The 16,575-nt window shown below is 44.5% G+C and overlaps 1 protein-coding gene and 1 long non-coding RNA gene across 9 annotated transcripts in view; one reads left to right on the forward strand and one right to left on the reverse strand.

Annotated features, from left to right (window-relative positions):
- Nucleotides 1-16,575, reverse strand: part of LOC111243546 (nuclear hormone receptor FTZ-F1-like) — a 105,262-nt gene that overhangs the window by 35,384 nt on the left and 53,303 nt on the right. The gene's annotated exons all lie outside the window — the stretch shown is intronic.
- LOC147758363 (uncharacterized) lies at nucleotides 5,654-11,433 on the forward strand. The gene is made up of 2 exons (XR_015319103.1): nucleotides 5,654-10,124; nucleotides 10,771-11,433. It is a non-coding gene; the product is annotated as an uncharacterized LOC147758363 (long non-coding RNA).

Genomic DNA, 16,575 nt, shown 5'->3' on the forward strand with positions numbered 1-16,575 from the left:
CCTGAGAAGGCCGAACTGATACTGCTGTTACCGCTCTTAACAGAGATCAAGTAGCGTCCGCAAAGGTCTGAATCCACATTATTTGCTGCGGGAGTTAGTGTAATTTTGAAGCTAGCAAGAAAAAAAGACGAAGTGCTCAAGTTGTAATTCAATTGTCATTGCATAAATAAGTTCTTAGCGCGCTGGCACGGTATATGAAGCTCGTCTCGATGCATTGAGGCCGTACGCGTTTTATCTGGACGCCGTACCGTGGCCGCTGCTGTGATGGGCTGTAAACCTGAATACTTATCTCAAGTTCATGTGCTGTTCCGCGCAGCCGGGTTAATTAACTCGACAGAACACTGAACCCTGTGACGACACGAGAAGCGAACACGTTCGCTGAGCTTTAGCGATAGCACTAGTAATATCTGGAGTGCGCAGTTCGGGGTACCCTGTTCGAATACGGCATTTATTACTGGCTGCTACACGCAAAGCGGTGACAGCGGTGATGGCTCAGGAGTCTACAACATCTTGGCGAGACATAGGGCGTTAGATTGATTCGCATTTCCAGCTGTATCTTAAGGCAATACAATGCTATAAGATAATCCCATTCGATGTCAGTCAACTTCAACAAGTTTACGCATATGTCTTTTTTTCTGTTCTGTACATAATGTATGCATATTGAACACTTTACGCGCGAAGCAGGTGATCGGCCATTCGTCATAGTATGTAGAGGATCAGCCGTGCCGTTACCTACATCTATTGTGGATCTAAATGTTTTTAAATATCATGCCAATATTTACCGTGTTACATCTTAGTAAAATACTTATTTATAAAAAGATACTGATCACGGTATTCCATCGCTTACCGAAGTCCGAAATAATTAAATGGTATCACGTGAGCATTTTTCATTTTTTTTTTCATTGGAATATGTGAGGCAGCGTTCGTAAGTTATTGGAGAGAACAAAGATAATTAGCTGAAGCAAAGGAAAAAAATTATCCATATATGTGATTTGCTGCTGGTATTAATCGATAGATGCGAGTAATTCTTGGTCAGTTTTCGCTGCGACGCTAGCACCACGATTGCCATAAGTACGATAAGAATAAAATTCTTCGAATTTTACATTCTGTAACCGTCTATATGAACATTACTACATCTGACTGCTCGCTTCTCAACGATAGCATAAACGCAGGTCCCGGTATCAAGCATATACAGATGACATGTGTGTTTCGGCAAGAAGCCATGTAACCACCATGATAACTTGATTTTTTTAGTATCAGCGTCGGTCTGAGGTTAATCACGACTCAAATGATCTGTCTGTTTCTACCATTCCACAGCGACAGGCTGCCGATGTAGTACGTCCTTCAATGGGCGCAAAAAGACAGTGAAATCCCGCTGTGCACTTTTCGGGGCCAAATCTCACAGATAACCGACAATCTGTTGCATTTTCTCAGATTTTAAGACAACTGCAAGACCCTCTTGCCCCAGCCGTCATTGCTACACTTAACTGCTATGGCGATGAAGACGAATACTATAACGTTCGCTAACAAAACATCTCTTCTATTCTTTAGCCCACAAGTATTGTCAACACCGTCATCGTCGTTATTATCGGGCTTTTCGTATACAGACGCTACATATCGGCAGGGCCCTACGTGGTTTCGATGCCCACAGATCTCCCTCGTTCTAGCAGTAATAGCGCCAGTCGAACGTTGATGGCAATGCTCAATGTTTGTATAGCTCACAACATGCCCTGTACTCTGACTAGTGAACCCCCCCGCTGCCAAGCACTGCTGCAGCGATGGCCGAGACTGCGACAGTGAAGCCATCGACACTCGCAGCCGCTGCAGTAGATTGACCGTGCTGCCATCATTGATAGTCACGACCTAAAGGTGTTGCTGTTATTATCGTAGTTGGGGACGCAGTGGTACGTTTGGCTGGTCTGGCAGCTGCTTTCCCGTGCCAGGCTCGATTAAGCCAGCAGAATCGCTACAAAGAGTACGATTTTTATCTTATATGGCTGCATGAGACATTATATTTAGGCATGGAGGTAGCTGTGTATAAAGTGAGTAGCAGATGTACCGAAAAAGCATTCCTGAATCACACCTGGGTTAGTATTAAATAGAGCCGACGCTTCTGCCTAGTCTGCATTTTTATTAGTAATATTTTTTGACGTATCAGTCACGGAAAACTGTTGGAGGCAGCACAGAATTTTAGAGTTTCTAAGGTAATCATTGCCGTTAGTATACTTAAGCGTCTTTTGATGCTATTATGGCTGATTAGAAATGTTTTATTTTATATTTAATTTTAATTTACAAACATTTTGCCATCTACATTTCATGTTATTTTACCATTGTACAATAGAGAAATATAGAAGTCCTACAAACCCGTAGTAAATATTAATCGAAGTTATTATATAATAACAGTAGCGCTGGCGGATTATATCAGATTGCTGCATGGACCCTTTCAGATTTTGGTTGGATTGGCTATTTATCAATTTTTAATTATATTACCTATCACTCATTCATCTTAGGGGAGAACGGGGTAACAATGACAACAATATGTAGACTATTAGATATGCGTGCGTGTAGATGTACATCAAGTAGTAGTTATGACGGGGGGTTACGTCGAGAAGAGCTTTCAGACGCATACCTTCTGCAGCCGCAATAAAAAGATATCGACGTGCCGTTATACAGTTTCAGCATTGCTTTCGTGTATATACTGCGTAAGACGACTCTTAAGTTAACAGAAGTTCTTAGGAAATAGCACAACGGTGGCTGGATGGGTCCAGGATAAGCAAAACGCCGTGTTTCCGGATGCCCTACAACTGCAGTCTAGCCTTCCGTTTACCCTGGCTTTAACAGCCGAAGGCCGCCAAAGCCCGAAGGATGCCGTAAGGGAGAACTCACCAGCTAACTTTACCAGCACAATCGCACCCAACTAATGGAACAGCCTAGCCTACATTCAATCAATGTATTTAGGTTAGCTCCTGACAGCAGCAGCCGTGGGCATTCCTCACACTGTGGCCATGCACTGAGTCCTCAGCCAGCGGCATAATATTATACCCTATGGCTGGCTTACTTGTCAATATTTGTTTAGCTGGCTGCTACAGCGGCGTTACAGATGATTATCGTTGCAAACCAGCGGCAGTAGCAGCGCCATTGCAGTAAAGCTAATCTGTTGTTGATTCTGCTGCTCCCGCTATGATTACTTCTACTAGTACTAGGTTGCCCTTTACTACTGCTCCGGTTACCGTCACTGACCCGGAGCTGATGACGTGCAAGTAAATGCCCCTGTGGAGCGGAACTGTTTACAGCCGACACACGGGCACAAGTCTCGTATGCCACACGCCATCTTAGGGCGCACTATGGTATACACCGACCATTTTTAATCGTCTGGCTACACATGTATCGGGTATACCTTCTTGTCCCTTTTAAATAGAGGACCGATGGAGTCTCAATGGCTTTTGCATCCGCCCTGCTGGAATAATGTACGCTGGAGATCGTCGCTGTTGCTACGGTCGCCCGCAGCAAAGCTCGTCGCAATGTTCCGGTGACCTAACTATCATAGATGACAGTTAGTAATAGCACATAGCAACTCGCAGGGCTTACGACTTGAATCATTTGCCGTCTGCTGGTGACGACCACAGTCACAGTGATGGTTGAGGCAGCACTGGAAGTAAAGAGGACCTAGTGACGTCTAGAAGTAACGTACAAACAATTATTTAGCAATGGCGACAACCGTTCACTCCGAATCACCGATCATTTGTCCACTTTTACCACCGCTTCTGAAAGCAATTCCGCTACGTCTACTGACGAAGTAAACATTGGTCAGCAATCATTATACGTACGTATACCTATAGGGTACGTCATTAAAATCCGAACAAAGTTTAGCATGAGGGATAGGAGCGCGTCGTTTTTGCAGTTTGAGCAAAGATTAGTTGTTATCGAATATTTCCGCGCCTGATGAACTCCCACCCAAGTATGAAAGCGCTGCCCTTTACCCGAATGCCAGTTTTTTTGCGGTTTCTGAAACATCAGAGAGAAATTGCCACACGGCAGGTCAGAAGATCTTTGATAGGGTTTAGATTTCGCTCAAAGATTCATCACAGTGGCCTAAAGAGCTATTTTTCGAGATGCCTTACACAGAAATTGACGGAAAGAATAATATCAGTTGCCAACTGGGTCGTCTAGATCAGCTTGAAATGCTAATATTTGGAAGACGTTCTATGCCTTCTGGACTTTTCAGCCGTTTTAAGCCCTTGCATTTTGGGGGATTTTTGACCTACTAGCAAACCAAAATTCAATTCCACCGGGCGCTTTTGCGAGCAGAGCATTTGAGCGTTACATTAGGGAGTTTACGCCTAGCAATATCGCTTGCCGAATGGTTACAACAATATTAAAACGAGTGGTTCAGGTCCTGACTTGAAGATGTTATCACGGTACCCTAAGTCCAGTCTCGACGTATAGATATTTACCCGTAAGCGTGAGAACCCCCCCCCATGCCTGACTAAACGTCCCTTAGATGCTTTCTCTTGAAGCCCCTTTTTTTGTACCTATATCCGATGGCGTTACTAGTATGATAACTGTTCCATAACAGCTGTGACATCTGTGTCGCAAGGTATCGACCGCGCCTGAGCTTCACACAGTCTTAATCCCACATTTCTGGGCCGACTCTTGCCTTGCCTTGTACCATTAGCACACTTTCACCGAGCGGATTTCAAAGCGGTCTGAGCTATCGAGTATTAACGACGATGAAGCAACCGCGTGTAGCTGATCAATGGCTGCGCTTACAGCCTAATATCGAAGTTGCCGATACAACTTTCAACAGTTCCCATGCCGGCGTAATGTACCCGCACGTTTGAGCTGAGCGTTGCGTCGAGAAAGAAATTACAACAAAACAAAGTGAAATGTCGACCTTCATTAACAAACAGCACCAGAACCGCTGAGAAAGCTGCCGGCGTTGGCTGACCACGTGACCGGCAATCAATTGGCTGCTATAGCTCGAGGTAGGTCCTGTTGAATATTATCAGCCAGTTGTATCCCGTTGTGTATTATAATATACTATAAGATAGTATCGTTATGGTACACGCTCGTACCACGGCGGCTGTGGCAATGGCGGGAGTCTCTCCATCGTTGCTTACGCCCGGTCTGCCGTCGTCTGCTGTTTTCGAACTCGTTCGTTTGGGTCGCAGCGACAGCCGCTACCATCGTTGCTGCCGTACGGTGCGTTGCGTCGTGCCGCGCGTTTCGAGCGACCCCGACTGAGAGAACATCGACCCCTTCCGTCCAACATGTACCATCTCTTCTGCCTAATGCGCTAAACGTTGGTGTCTCTCGCAACAATGGCAGGTGCTCTCCTACTGGCAACGCACTGTCTAGGGCTAAATCACCTCAGTCAGCGACGACGCCCTGACTTCCGCGTGCAACAGCATCATCAGGGAGGGCTTTGCCCTTCTATCATTCTTGTTCCCTCGTACATACAGTAGCCCCTATATTTCATCCCGACAATTGATGTATAAGAATGCCTTAAAACCGATACAACGATAGAGTATAGACAAGAGGATTTGGTGGTGGTGGTGGTGGTGGTGGTGGTGGTGGTGGTGGTGATGGTGATGGTGATGGTGATGGTGATGGTGATGGTGATGGTGGTGGTGGTGGTGGTGGTGGTGGTGGCTTCTGCTAGCCTTTATATAACACGTGTGTATCTGGCTGATGCACCGAACTCGATGGACGCGCCTTTATAGTTTCTGGCGTCCAAAAGGCGTTTCTCTTTACATGTGCGCCTTGGGGATACTATGTTCGGTGCTGTGGACAATTTGAGGACGCGAGAAATATGTATGTCACATATTCTGCCTCGGTATTTAAGAAGAATGAGTTGACTTTTAGATATATTAAGGCAATATACTTATTAAGTCGTTGTCGCTATCGGGACAAATGGCTCGTGGAATCTAAAAACTACGTTAGGCAGGACTAGACTACTAGGAACAGGAGCAACTATTATGTAATGGTTGTCGATGTAATCGGCAGCAGATCGCGGATTTAATCGCACTACTACGGTAGGCGCAGCCGCAATAGCTGCGGTACCATCGCATGGCGCGATGTATTATTATTATTACTATTCCCGCGATCAATCGGCCGGCCGGCCGTCAGATGGATAAGGAAGGTAGTGACGGTCTGAGACGGATTGTGGCGAAATACACCGATCGACGTCGAAAGTGCATTGGTTTTTCCGTCTGTTCAGCGAACCACTGCCGCGGCTGTCTGCACACGTACGCACACACAGAGATAGGCGCGACCGACGGGTCGACCAAGCGCATATGACTTGCACCGAACTGCTGGGGCTTTTGTTATTTGTGTTAGCGCTGCTATCGGTACTAAGCCACTACGCAGTCTTTTCCGTCTACATGTTGATACTCTTCGTTTCTCATTCTTCTGCTGTTGCCGTTTGTAACTCCTCCCTCTTGCTGGATTGTTGGTCACAGTAATGGAGAAAGAGCGCCCGGCGCGCGTTTGGCTGTTGTCCAGCTGGTGGCAGGGGCGTCCTCTTGCTAGAAAAAGGATCGCTGCACTAGAACAGAAAGGGCGGCCAGCAAACGACCAGTTCATCACCGCGATCGTCAGCGGTGGCTCGACAACATTCAACGATTGGAAAGATCATTGGACAAGTCGCCGTGACACGACCGACCGACCGACCAACCAAGGCTTAAGCGGTCCCAATCGCCATCGTCAACAACATTGAAAACTCCATCACGACCAGCATTAATGCTACGGCTACGCTATTACTACAGCCACTATCACTCGATGGTACACAGCAGTGATAAGCTGCAACCAGCGACGGCTCGATGATGACGAGCAGGCTCATGCTGCTGATAATGGCGCGACAGGGCAACAACAAGCGTCTGCCTCCATACCTCTGTAACAACAGCGGCGGCGGCGGCGGCGACGACGACAACACTCTGGCTGATTTTGATTTAATCAGAGGTGACCAGGACGAAAATGGACGAATCCAGAGCTGACAATCTCAGAATTTCTCGTATCGACTAGTTGTTTTTCGTTTGCTCACTTGGCTAGCAGGGATGCGTGCGTGAATGCTCGAGCCTGTTATTGTTGTCGCTAGCTCTTGTCGGAGACAACCGTTGACTGAGCGGTAATGGCGGTAGAGCGAGTGATGGTGTTAATGACGCTGATGTCAAGATGGCCAAGTAAGCCAGCCGGCCGGTTTGCCCCTACTGGCCGTCAACTGCAGCAGGACCGGTAGTGCTGACCAATGAAGGCGATCTACAAGCTCAGTAGCAAGCACGGCCAGTCACTCTTTGTCCGCAGACCCACGGGTATATTGCTTCGTTACGATGTGATGCCACTGTTTCTGCTGCCCGTGCTGAACAGCGGTGGCCGCGTCAGCAGTGACGTCGGTAGTAGTCGCTGCAGTAAGGGCGGCCCTGGAGCCCTGACCCAGTTCTGCAAGCCCTTGCATAAGATTTCGTAAGCACTGCTACGGCAGTAGTGGCAGCAACGGGAACAGCTCACGGTATGTGGCCGTCAACGGCCATCACTGCAACTGCAATCAGCCGCCCAGTATCAGCAGCGGTGCCCAGCGGCACTGACGCGAAGGTAAAACCGACATCATCGACACCATCCACTTGAACGGCTTTTGGTGCGTGTGTGCGTGCGTGCGTGTGCGCGCGCGCGCGGGCGCGGGCGCGCGCGCGCCTTTTACGACCACCCGAACGGACAACGACTGCGGCTTGAACCAACGACGGATTAACATCGTAAGAGCATCAGCAGCGATGGTGGGACGAATTACGAACGCTATCCCGTTATTGTTTGGTCAATTTGTCTCTGCCTATAGTTCACTTGAAGATGGGAGTATACATTGTGTCGTTCAGCGCTACGCAACGAAGCTTCAAGGCTAGCTATGCCAACCACTTAGGGAAGTCTGCAAGAGCCGATGCGTGACATATGATTGAACACCGGGTTATTTTATTTTCGTTCTCGAGAAGGTTGCTTGAAGTCGCAGTGTACTCGAGTGACAAGATGTCACTAATCGCATCGTAATGGACTCGTTAAGACGACGTTATTACAACGATAACCGAAGTACCGTCGCTGCAGGACACGCGACCGTCTGTTCTCCATGTCGATCGTGCTACTCACCGCGGTAGTGGCTATAGTACATACTTACAGCGGCAACGCCATTTTACTCTGACGCGAGACGAACGCCGCGATGACGTCACGAGATGTAGTCGCTGGCAGATAGACCGTACTGCGGCGCGGTGTTGACTGAATATCTCAACCGCCGTTGTCGTTATCGCAGTTGACGCCGGGACCCGTTGTGGTAGCATTGCAGCGACATTAGAAGCTTGAGTAGTATAGCGGCGGTGGTGACTGGAACCAGCCTGTGAGCCCAGCAACGAACATCACACTCACGACGGCCCCGTTGGCTGCCATCTGTCCTATACACACGGCCGCGGCAGCTCCGGCCGACAGCCACTGCTGACCAGTGGAAGCCCCCTGCTATTTATTCTTTGTAATATAGTGAATACATAGAAATACAGCAGGCCGTTTCAAACTTCGTCCGCAGCGAAAGGCAAACAGCGGACAACGACTAATGGCGCTTAGGCAACTTTTAGATATAATACAATAACAAATAAGCAAACTTATCTTGTGAGTAGGGCTCTTCCACGTCACTGGACACGTCGGGAGTCGGTATTAACTGTTCAGCTAGATAAATTTCAACACCGTTGCAAAAATCGGAGTATGCTGATAGCTAAGAACTCGATTTGGAATCTAAAACCAAAATTTTATATTGCTTATTAGTACTATTAATATCTATAATAATGTAAAATCACCAGTAACAATAGTGCGTTCGTGTAAAAAATCTTTCCTTTGTTTGCATCTCTGATGTTGGTTTGGCTGCCGCTGTATACGGCCAGCGGTGAATGTGGGTCACCACAAACCCCACTTGCCACGCACAATGGCCAATGAAATGACGGTCGAATTTAATTACTCAGATGTGCATATGGAGTACCTCAAGCATTGTACATTGCGGTCAATTAAGACACCAGGGCCATAGAGATGCAAGTTATACAAAAATACCCGCTTGTAATAAAAATCTTCGACAGATTAATAGAGCAGCCCGAAACAGCCAACGCCATCGGGTCTTTATCACGCCTTTTACGGCACTACTCATCAATACCTTTTAGCTGTCACCTGTTCCGTCGCTGTATACAAGTAACAAGATTTGACCGGGTGGCACGATTATTAATATTGCAATAGATAAACGGAACTGATAGATAGACGTAAAAAACGCTCTTCGAGGAATAGGTATGACACCTAAAAGGCTAGCTTCGTCTTTCTACTGGTCAGCTAATTATAACGAACAAAAAATTTATATACAGTTTATGAAATGGCACATTTCTTCAAGTCAAGTCTTCCTTTTTCTTATGTGTTGTCCTGAGTTTTTTCTACAAGTGTTTTATGATTCGTATCATTGCATGGCTAAGGAAAAACGGAGGGCTTTACATACGCACGTTTATATATAAAAGGGTAGGAAACCGCATTTTTCTCCGTAAGGTAATTCACAAATAATAACAACGTCGCATCTAAGAAGCTGATGCTCATCATAATTAAAGTATGAAAATTGCTTGCGTGGTGCACGGTTCGATTTTGCCTCCGCCGGCTGCCTTACCCATCGACACAGTAATCGTGTGCTGCCATTTCGGCATTTTTCGTACTTTACCTATGGTACCAACGCCGCTACGCTATTTCTTAAAGAACCGGTCTTTCTCAGCACAAAACAAACAACGTCTGTACCCAGATTCGAACACAGACCACGTGATACGCTCAAGTTTATTGAAGAACTATTTTAGCCAGTGTGCTATCATGTCGTCAGGTGTATGTGCATGCACCAAACGTAACGACCGCATAGCTGCACGTCGGCAGCTATTATATGGAGATGGTTGCCTGCATGCCTGCCTGCCTGCCTGCCTGCACGCTGTCTATCTTTCTGTCTGTGCGACCGGCTGGTACAGACTGTAGAGGTGAACTCGGTGTACCGCTGTTGCTACCGCTGATGATCATGGTGCGAGAATGAACGAACACGGCTATTTTCGCAGGAAAAGTGTTCTCTATAGAACCAGCATCTCGTTGTACGTAGGCATTTTATTACGCATCTTAACTTAGAAATAGCTTTTCCTCCGTAATCCATTGACCGGTTTGATTGCGTCTTTCATCTATACCATACATTGCTGATCATAGAAATGACGGCAGCAGGAGAGCAGCAGTAGAATCCTGTTTATTCGGCCGTTGCTACCGAAGACTCTATTATAGAGAGAACTCACAACGATCGGATGAAGGGAAAAAAGTGGGAAGCTAGTGAACTATGTAGCGTCATTCGTTTTATTATTGAACTTAGACGGGAAGGTTTGAATATGTTTCAAAGAGGCGTATTAGCTGCGAAGGCTCCTCCTTCAGCTAACATCACACCTCATATTGCTAGCAAACTTCAGCATCCTCGTGATGATGCAGTTATCGCGTATTTGCCCACTAATCTTGGCTACACATGATCGTGCGGGTTCGGAATTGAGTGTAGATGATTTCTATTTGCTGGAAGCCAGTCGTCGCAAGAATAAGTAAACCATAGACAATTACATAGCGGATGTTACCAACGAACTCGCTCAATTATCTACTATATATCTATATATATTATTAGTTCCTGGGACTCCTTTGAGACTGAACCTTCTAGCTAATAACTCAATTCTACTTGGTGTTTTTCGTTTACGTTTCTTTTTCCAGCTCGATCGAACTCCTTCAGATCAGCTACAAATGCCACAGATAGTCGGCCGAATCGAAAGGAAATGCGCCCAAAATTTTTTGTTGATCGCATGCTTACGGATTGAAATCCTTTCATAGGTGACTCATATAGTCCAACAGTCGTTGGACGCCGTCATTAAAACAATTTACATGCGGAAATCACAGTAGACTTAATCGTCTAGGAATAATTTTCCTTCTGCCTAGCTAATTATAACGTCAACTCTCCGCCGTGATTGTCTGGTACGCTCAACGTTAGTTTATTAGCGGTACCGTGGCAGTGTTTTGATGGTGATCTTAATAAACCTGACTTGTTGTTATTGAAAACAGGATAGGCCTGACTGCGAGCACTTGAAGGCGAGTTTAGGACGAAATGAATACGTTCGTTCACAATGTCCTAAAAGTGTAACTGAAGTCAATCAGTCTTGGATGCTTGGCCATGGCCTAAACGTTATCTTCTTGAATAGCCGACATCAAAACGAGACGAGAACAATTGACTTTTGCCGTCAACTATCGTCTCATCACGTTTCGTACCACACAGATCAGACTAGTACGAGGTCTATTTGTGCCAAATATGGCAGACTTAGTATTTATGTTTAAACCGATACTTTTACAAACGCTGTAACAATAAAATATATCTCGTTCGCATACACTTGTTCTTGTCCAATAGTAGCGTCATATTAATTTTGCTAATCAGCATAATCTCTTCGACAGAAGCTTCGAAGAGCCCCTTCGTCCGCTCCGTACCTCTGCAACAAGGAAAACTCAGATAATTAGGTATCTTACGTTTTTAGAGAAAGCTAATGGCTGCAACTCATAATAACATTTGACCCTCAAAAATAGGGTAACTGGTTGATTGAACTCTTTCTTAGAGCTTAATTTGGCAAACAAAATTCACTCAATTCGTTTATAGCCAGGCGAGTATCGGACCAGAGCGGTACGCACAATACAAAATGCTTGTCAAAGGCTGGCAAAAAGTTACGTGGAAAAAAGCTCTTCTATATTCTTTCTATTATGTAACTTTTCCTTGCGTTTCCAATGTATTTTCCCCATAAATGGGAGCCATAAATACGTCTTAGCTCAATATATTCGTCGTTCATCATCCGTAGTTTATCCGAGTGATTCGTCTGAGTCTTCTAACTCGAATTGCTGCTACCACAAACAGCTCGACGTGAATGCAGTGATCGGCGTGAATATAGACGTGAATGCAGGTATCTATGGATCTATGTAATCTCACTTTAGTATAGCAAATGTGGGCACTATTCAGTCAGCGAAACCACAGTCCAATAACATATTCCAACTGTATATTGAATAGAAGGGCATGTTCGCCTTCGCTGTATAATAACAAATGATTTGCCAATATTGACAGTAGTGACGCCCAATGTTGACTCGGTAAGCCTCTGGATAGGTAGGCAGACAAATAACGTACCCGAGTCGGGGGCCGCTGCAGGCACCAGGACACACTGTGCATAACGTACATTCGTTAAATAGCTATTATTTAGATTGGGCCGTTAAGAAGAAAATGATCGTTATTTTTTTACTGCTTTTTTCTAATCATTCGTTTGTGATGGTTAGCAGCGTTATAGATCGTTGGAAAGTTCTTTCACTGCCAAAGGTTTGCTATTATCAGGCGCTAATGCTGTCATAGTTTTCGACCTTCAGATCACAATGTTTGGCACGAAATTCAGGCTTTGAAGAAAAACATCGACATTTGGCCGATATATATATATCAAAAAAACTGCTGAAACAACTCAGAATTTTTTCCGTACAATAAAAATCGATAGCTCAAAAAGTGAGGGTGAGAGCGAGAGGAGGGGGAGACAGAGGGGTTCTCTGTCAATACTAAAAAGGTTCACCTAATCTTCAGAAGTAATTGAATTGCGATGCTTGTCACATGCAGAAAATTTTATGGAGTAAGTTAAAAGCACTATCGTTAAAATAAATTCGCCAGAAATTTCGGAGTAGTAGTCTTAGTTATAATCTCCCATCGTACGCGCTAAAAGCAAGCTATCCTATATTAATTCGGTGGGGGAAAAATTCTCATCGAAAACATGCCTCTTGCCACACAACGCTACCTAGTCACATTTGGAGCGCGCAGTAGGATTTGTGCTTAGGAAAGGTGCTCAACCCTGTACAAATGCACTCGTTCCATGACGAAATGAAAGTCTGGGTTATTATAGTGCGCAAGATTTTGCCCATATTTACAAGAGATGCGTCAAAGTTTTTGTGCATACTAATGTTTTGTGTATCGGTTTTCAAGTAGTGCCGTTTGCTTTGGAGCAAGCTTAAGGGGAACGATACACAAAATGCGTCTCATACCTCTATTAAAATTCTATTCGCTATTTATAATAGTATGAGCCAAAGCTTGAACTCCTCCGAGATAATTATTGTTAAGTTATTTTCCTTCGTTGAAAATTTAAGAGTCGTATGTATTTGGTGTAATTCGAAAATTAACATGGTCGAATAGTAGCAAAACCGTCGTTAATATTTCACAGGGTTTCCATATGGGGAAAATGGGACTAGATAGGCTGCTTCCTTTTCTAAATAGATTAAAGACAATTAAGCCTTCAGGATTTTTCGATGCACGCGAACCAGAAATATAGTAGAATTTCCAGATAGGAACAGCCACGTATCCTTTTTGTATCTAAGTAACCTGTGTTAAATGATAACGAAATAGCCAAATGGCCAGTTTCATTGTTTCTTTACGCCACAGTTTGATAACGCGGGTCCCTTAAGGACCACACCGGATGGAGCAAATTCAGGCTCTGTGGACCACAACATTTCGAGCGAATATAAAATCGTGTGCGGACGATGCTAATTGTGGTGAGAAATTGAAAGAACTGGTAGCCTTTGAGTGCGACGCAGCTAAGTATACCTGTTAAAGCATTCATTGTATCTGACGTCGCTGCTGTTTTAAAGACGCCTTTGTTTGCGTAACCTATCATTCGAACAAGAAAAAAAAAAAGCAATACTGTCGATAGATGCACTACGATGCGGATGACCACGATCGTGCATTATAGGTAATCATTTAAATCACACTTACGGTGGCTATACAGGCTTTTATACGGCCAAATTGGCCCATATTGTTATTGTCCGTCCATAGTTTTCGAATAAGTTGCAATTCCTCTATCTACAAGTACTTAGGCCATTCAAAAGAAAAAAGCTTCCACACGGTGTAGCGGATCTTTAGTAAACAACTGGCAACATTTAACCTGCCTAACTTGACAACAAACTAATACAAAGCATAGATATTTCTAGCTAAAACCGTTTTTAAAATTGAAAAACGGTTTCCTTTTAGCTTTGTTGGATAACAGACCTCTTTGCATCGAATCCTTCGTGGCCCGTATAGCCCCGCCCCTGGCCCATATAATCCCTCCTTGTAGGGCTGTAATAGATGTTCTGAAGTGATTTTTTCTCTCTGAATGGACGTTAGTGAAGCCACATATTAAAAATTAGACCAGATGAAATTATGTGGTCAGGTTTGGCCATATATTAGAAGCGTCCTTAATGAATATAGTAATATGATTGCTTCCATTTCTACAGAGCCAGTTTCTTTCGATTCCAGCGTTAGGCAAATTTTGGCCCATGTGACACCACCCACTTCTACATATAAAGAGCGTGACTACATAAATTTACAATTTTTCTTATGCTTTTTTTTTTTTCCTAAGAATGTATTTCAACAAAAACAAGTACTTCAACGAATTTTTATAGACATGACGAATGTCTATAGAATGATGTATAATTTATGGTAGTTATGCTTACTCAATATAATCATCCTCTACCGCGATTACAGTGTTAATTTGAAACTTAGCTTACAAACCAGTTATTTGTAAAATGTTCTTTCTTTAGTTCGCAAGGAACTTTTTAATAATAGTCATGTGTCAAATGATATTAATTTATGAAGGTGTAACCCAAACACGTCGTGCACCAAACGTTTTGACGGAATCAAATTTTTGGCTGATAACAAAAGTGCAAGGGCTTTAAATGGACGAAAAGCTTAAATGGTATGAAAACATGCAAAAAGTCTTAAAGAGACGCTTCTATGGAGGATCCGACCATTCGTGGATGTTCTTCTTCCTAAAGCGACTGTTAATCTCCATTTTGAAAATATCAATAATAGTTTTTTTTAACTGTTCTGATGGGCTTTAAGATCCTTTCAAGCTAAACTCTGTTGAGAATTCTTCTATTCGCTTCACGAATTCTTTCTCGAGCTTTCCTAATTGGCGTTAACGTTAAACCGCCATTTTGGACAAAAAAAAACGTCTCTAACTTTGGTAGGGTTGGGTGGTTTGTATGTAAACAACCTGCGTGTCCATACGACAAGAACAGAGATTGTATACCGGCATTTACATCTGTACGACGCCTCAACAACAGCAGTCGCTTGGTACGTTACCACTGCAGATATGGACTGTCGTGCAGAGGGCAGCAGCAAGAGTATGTACCAGGTGTCGTTACGGCGATGGCAGAGACGGCTTCTTCGATGTTATGTAGCTGAGTTCAGAGCGTGCGGTTTTCAAGTCGTATACTATGGACACTGTCAGCAGGAGCGGCGGTCGCACTGCTTGCGGTGGCCAGTAAAAGTGACCAGGTGAACGACATGAGAAGCAGGCGGCCTGCCATACATTCAAAAACAGGAATGGATTTGGATGAATATTTACGTGAAGAGGTCCCTGGGCCTTACTTAGGCGCTTTTAGCATCTCAGAAAGTGGACGGCTGGGACTGGTGAGTGCGCCGGACCGATATCTGCCACTGTTGGAATGCCAAGCTCCAGCGCGAATCGCTGCTCCATTCTACTATACTTGGTCCAATGTACAACACCCACCCGACTACTGCCACAGCGGTCATTGTCTTGTCTGCCATGCTTATACGCCATCGTCTGACTCCCTGCTTTCTGCTCTGATACGCTTCATCGAGGGACACGCTCAATCAGACGACCAGCAGAGACAAAACAGAGTAGCTGCGACGACGGACAGAGAGAGAGAGAGAGAGAGAGAGAGAGAAAATATCGGTACACGGTTCGTTCCATTATGGTCGAAGTGCCTTTTCCCTGTATAGCCGCTACATTGACGAACTAAAAAGCAACTAAACTATCCAAGAGATCTTTGCCTCATAAACTATACTGCTTCAATTCTGTCACATTTTTTTATAACTCTCCGTTATCGATTCAAGTAGCCGCGTAATTTCGCTTGTTTTTTTTTTTAAATTTCATTGAGATCTTGGACTTACTACACACTTTACACGCTGTATATCGATGTGAGGATTTCTGCTGTTAACTAGCCAACGACAATAGAAAAAATCCTCATGCGTAAGATGGCGCTGGGCAAAAATTTACTCCAGTTAATGAAGGTCGTACGTAACAATTCGAAGATCCTATATCGACCGTTCAACGAAGCGCGACGTTAGCTGTCGGTTACAGAAACGATGTACGGATTACAATGTGGCAGTATTGTATTCGACAATTTAGAAAACATGGCAAAAATGAAAACAGCAGGTCGAAAAATTGTGTAATTGCGTGATAGCGGTCGATCATTGTGTGGTGATGGTTCCATCACCGTCGGAAAACCTGTCTTCCCAGCCAATTTGTAGAGTCAGCGTGGACCGGTGGTTATTGAAATTAGTTACAACCAGAAGTGGCACAATAGAGAAAATTCACTGCAACACGTATGTATAGCGACCGGGTGTTTTTTGCATCGATTACGCCGAATTAAAATGTCCCCTAATAATAAGCGCTCTATTGCGGCAGGCATCACGGGCAACGGTTGCGACTACTGAATAAATTCTACCTTGAT

Source organism: Varroa destructor, unplaced genomic scaffold (assembly GCF_002443255.2).
Source record: "Varroa destructor unplaced genomic scaffold, Vdes_3.0 BEIS01000001.1, whole genome shotgun sequence".
Lineage (NCBI taxonomy): Eukaryota > Metazoa > Arthropoda > Arachnida > Mesostigmata > Varroidae > Varroa > Varroa destructor.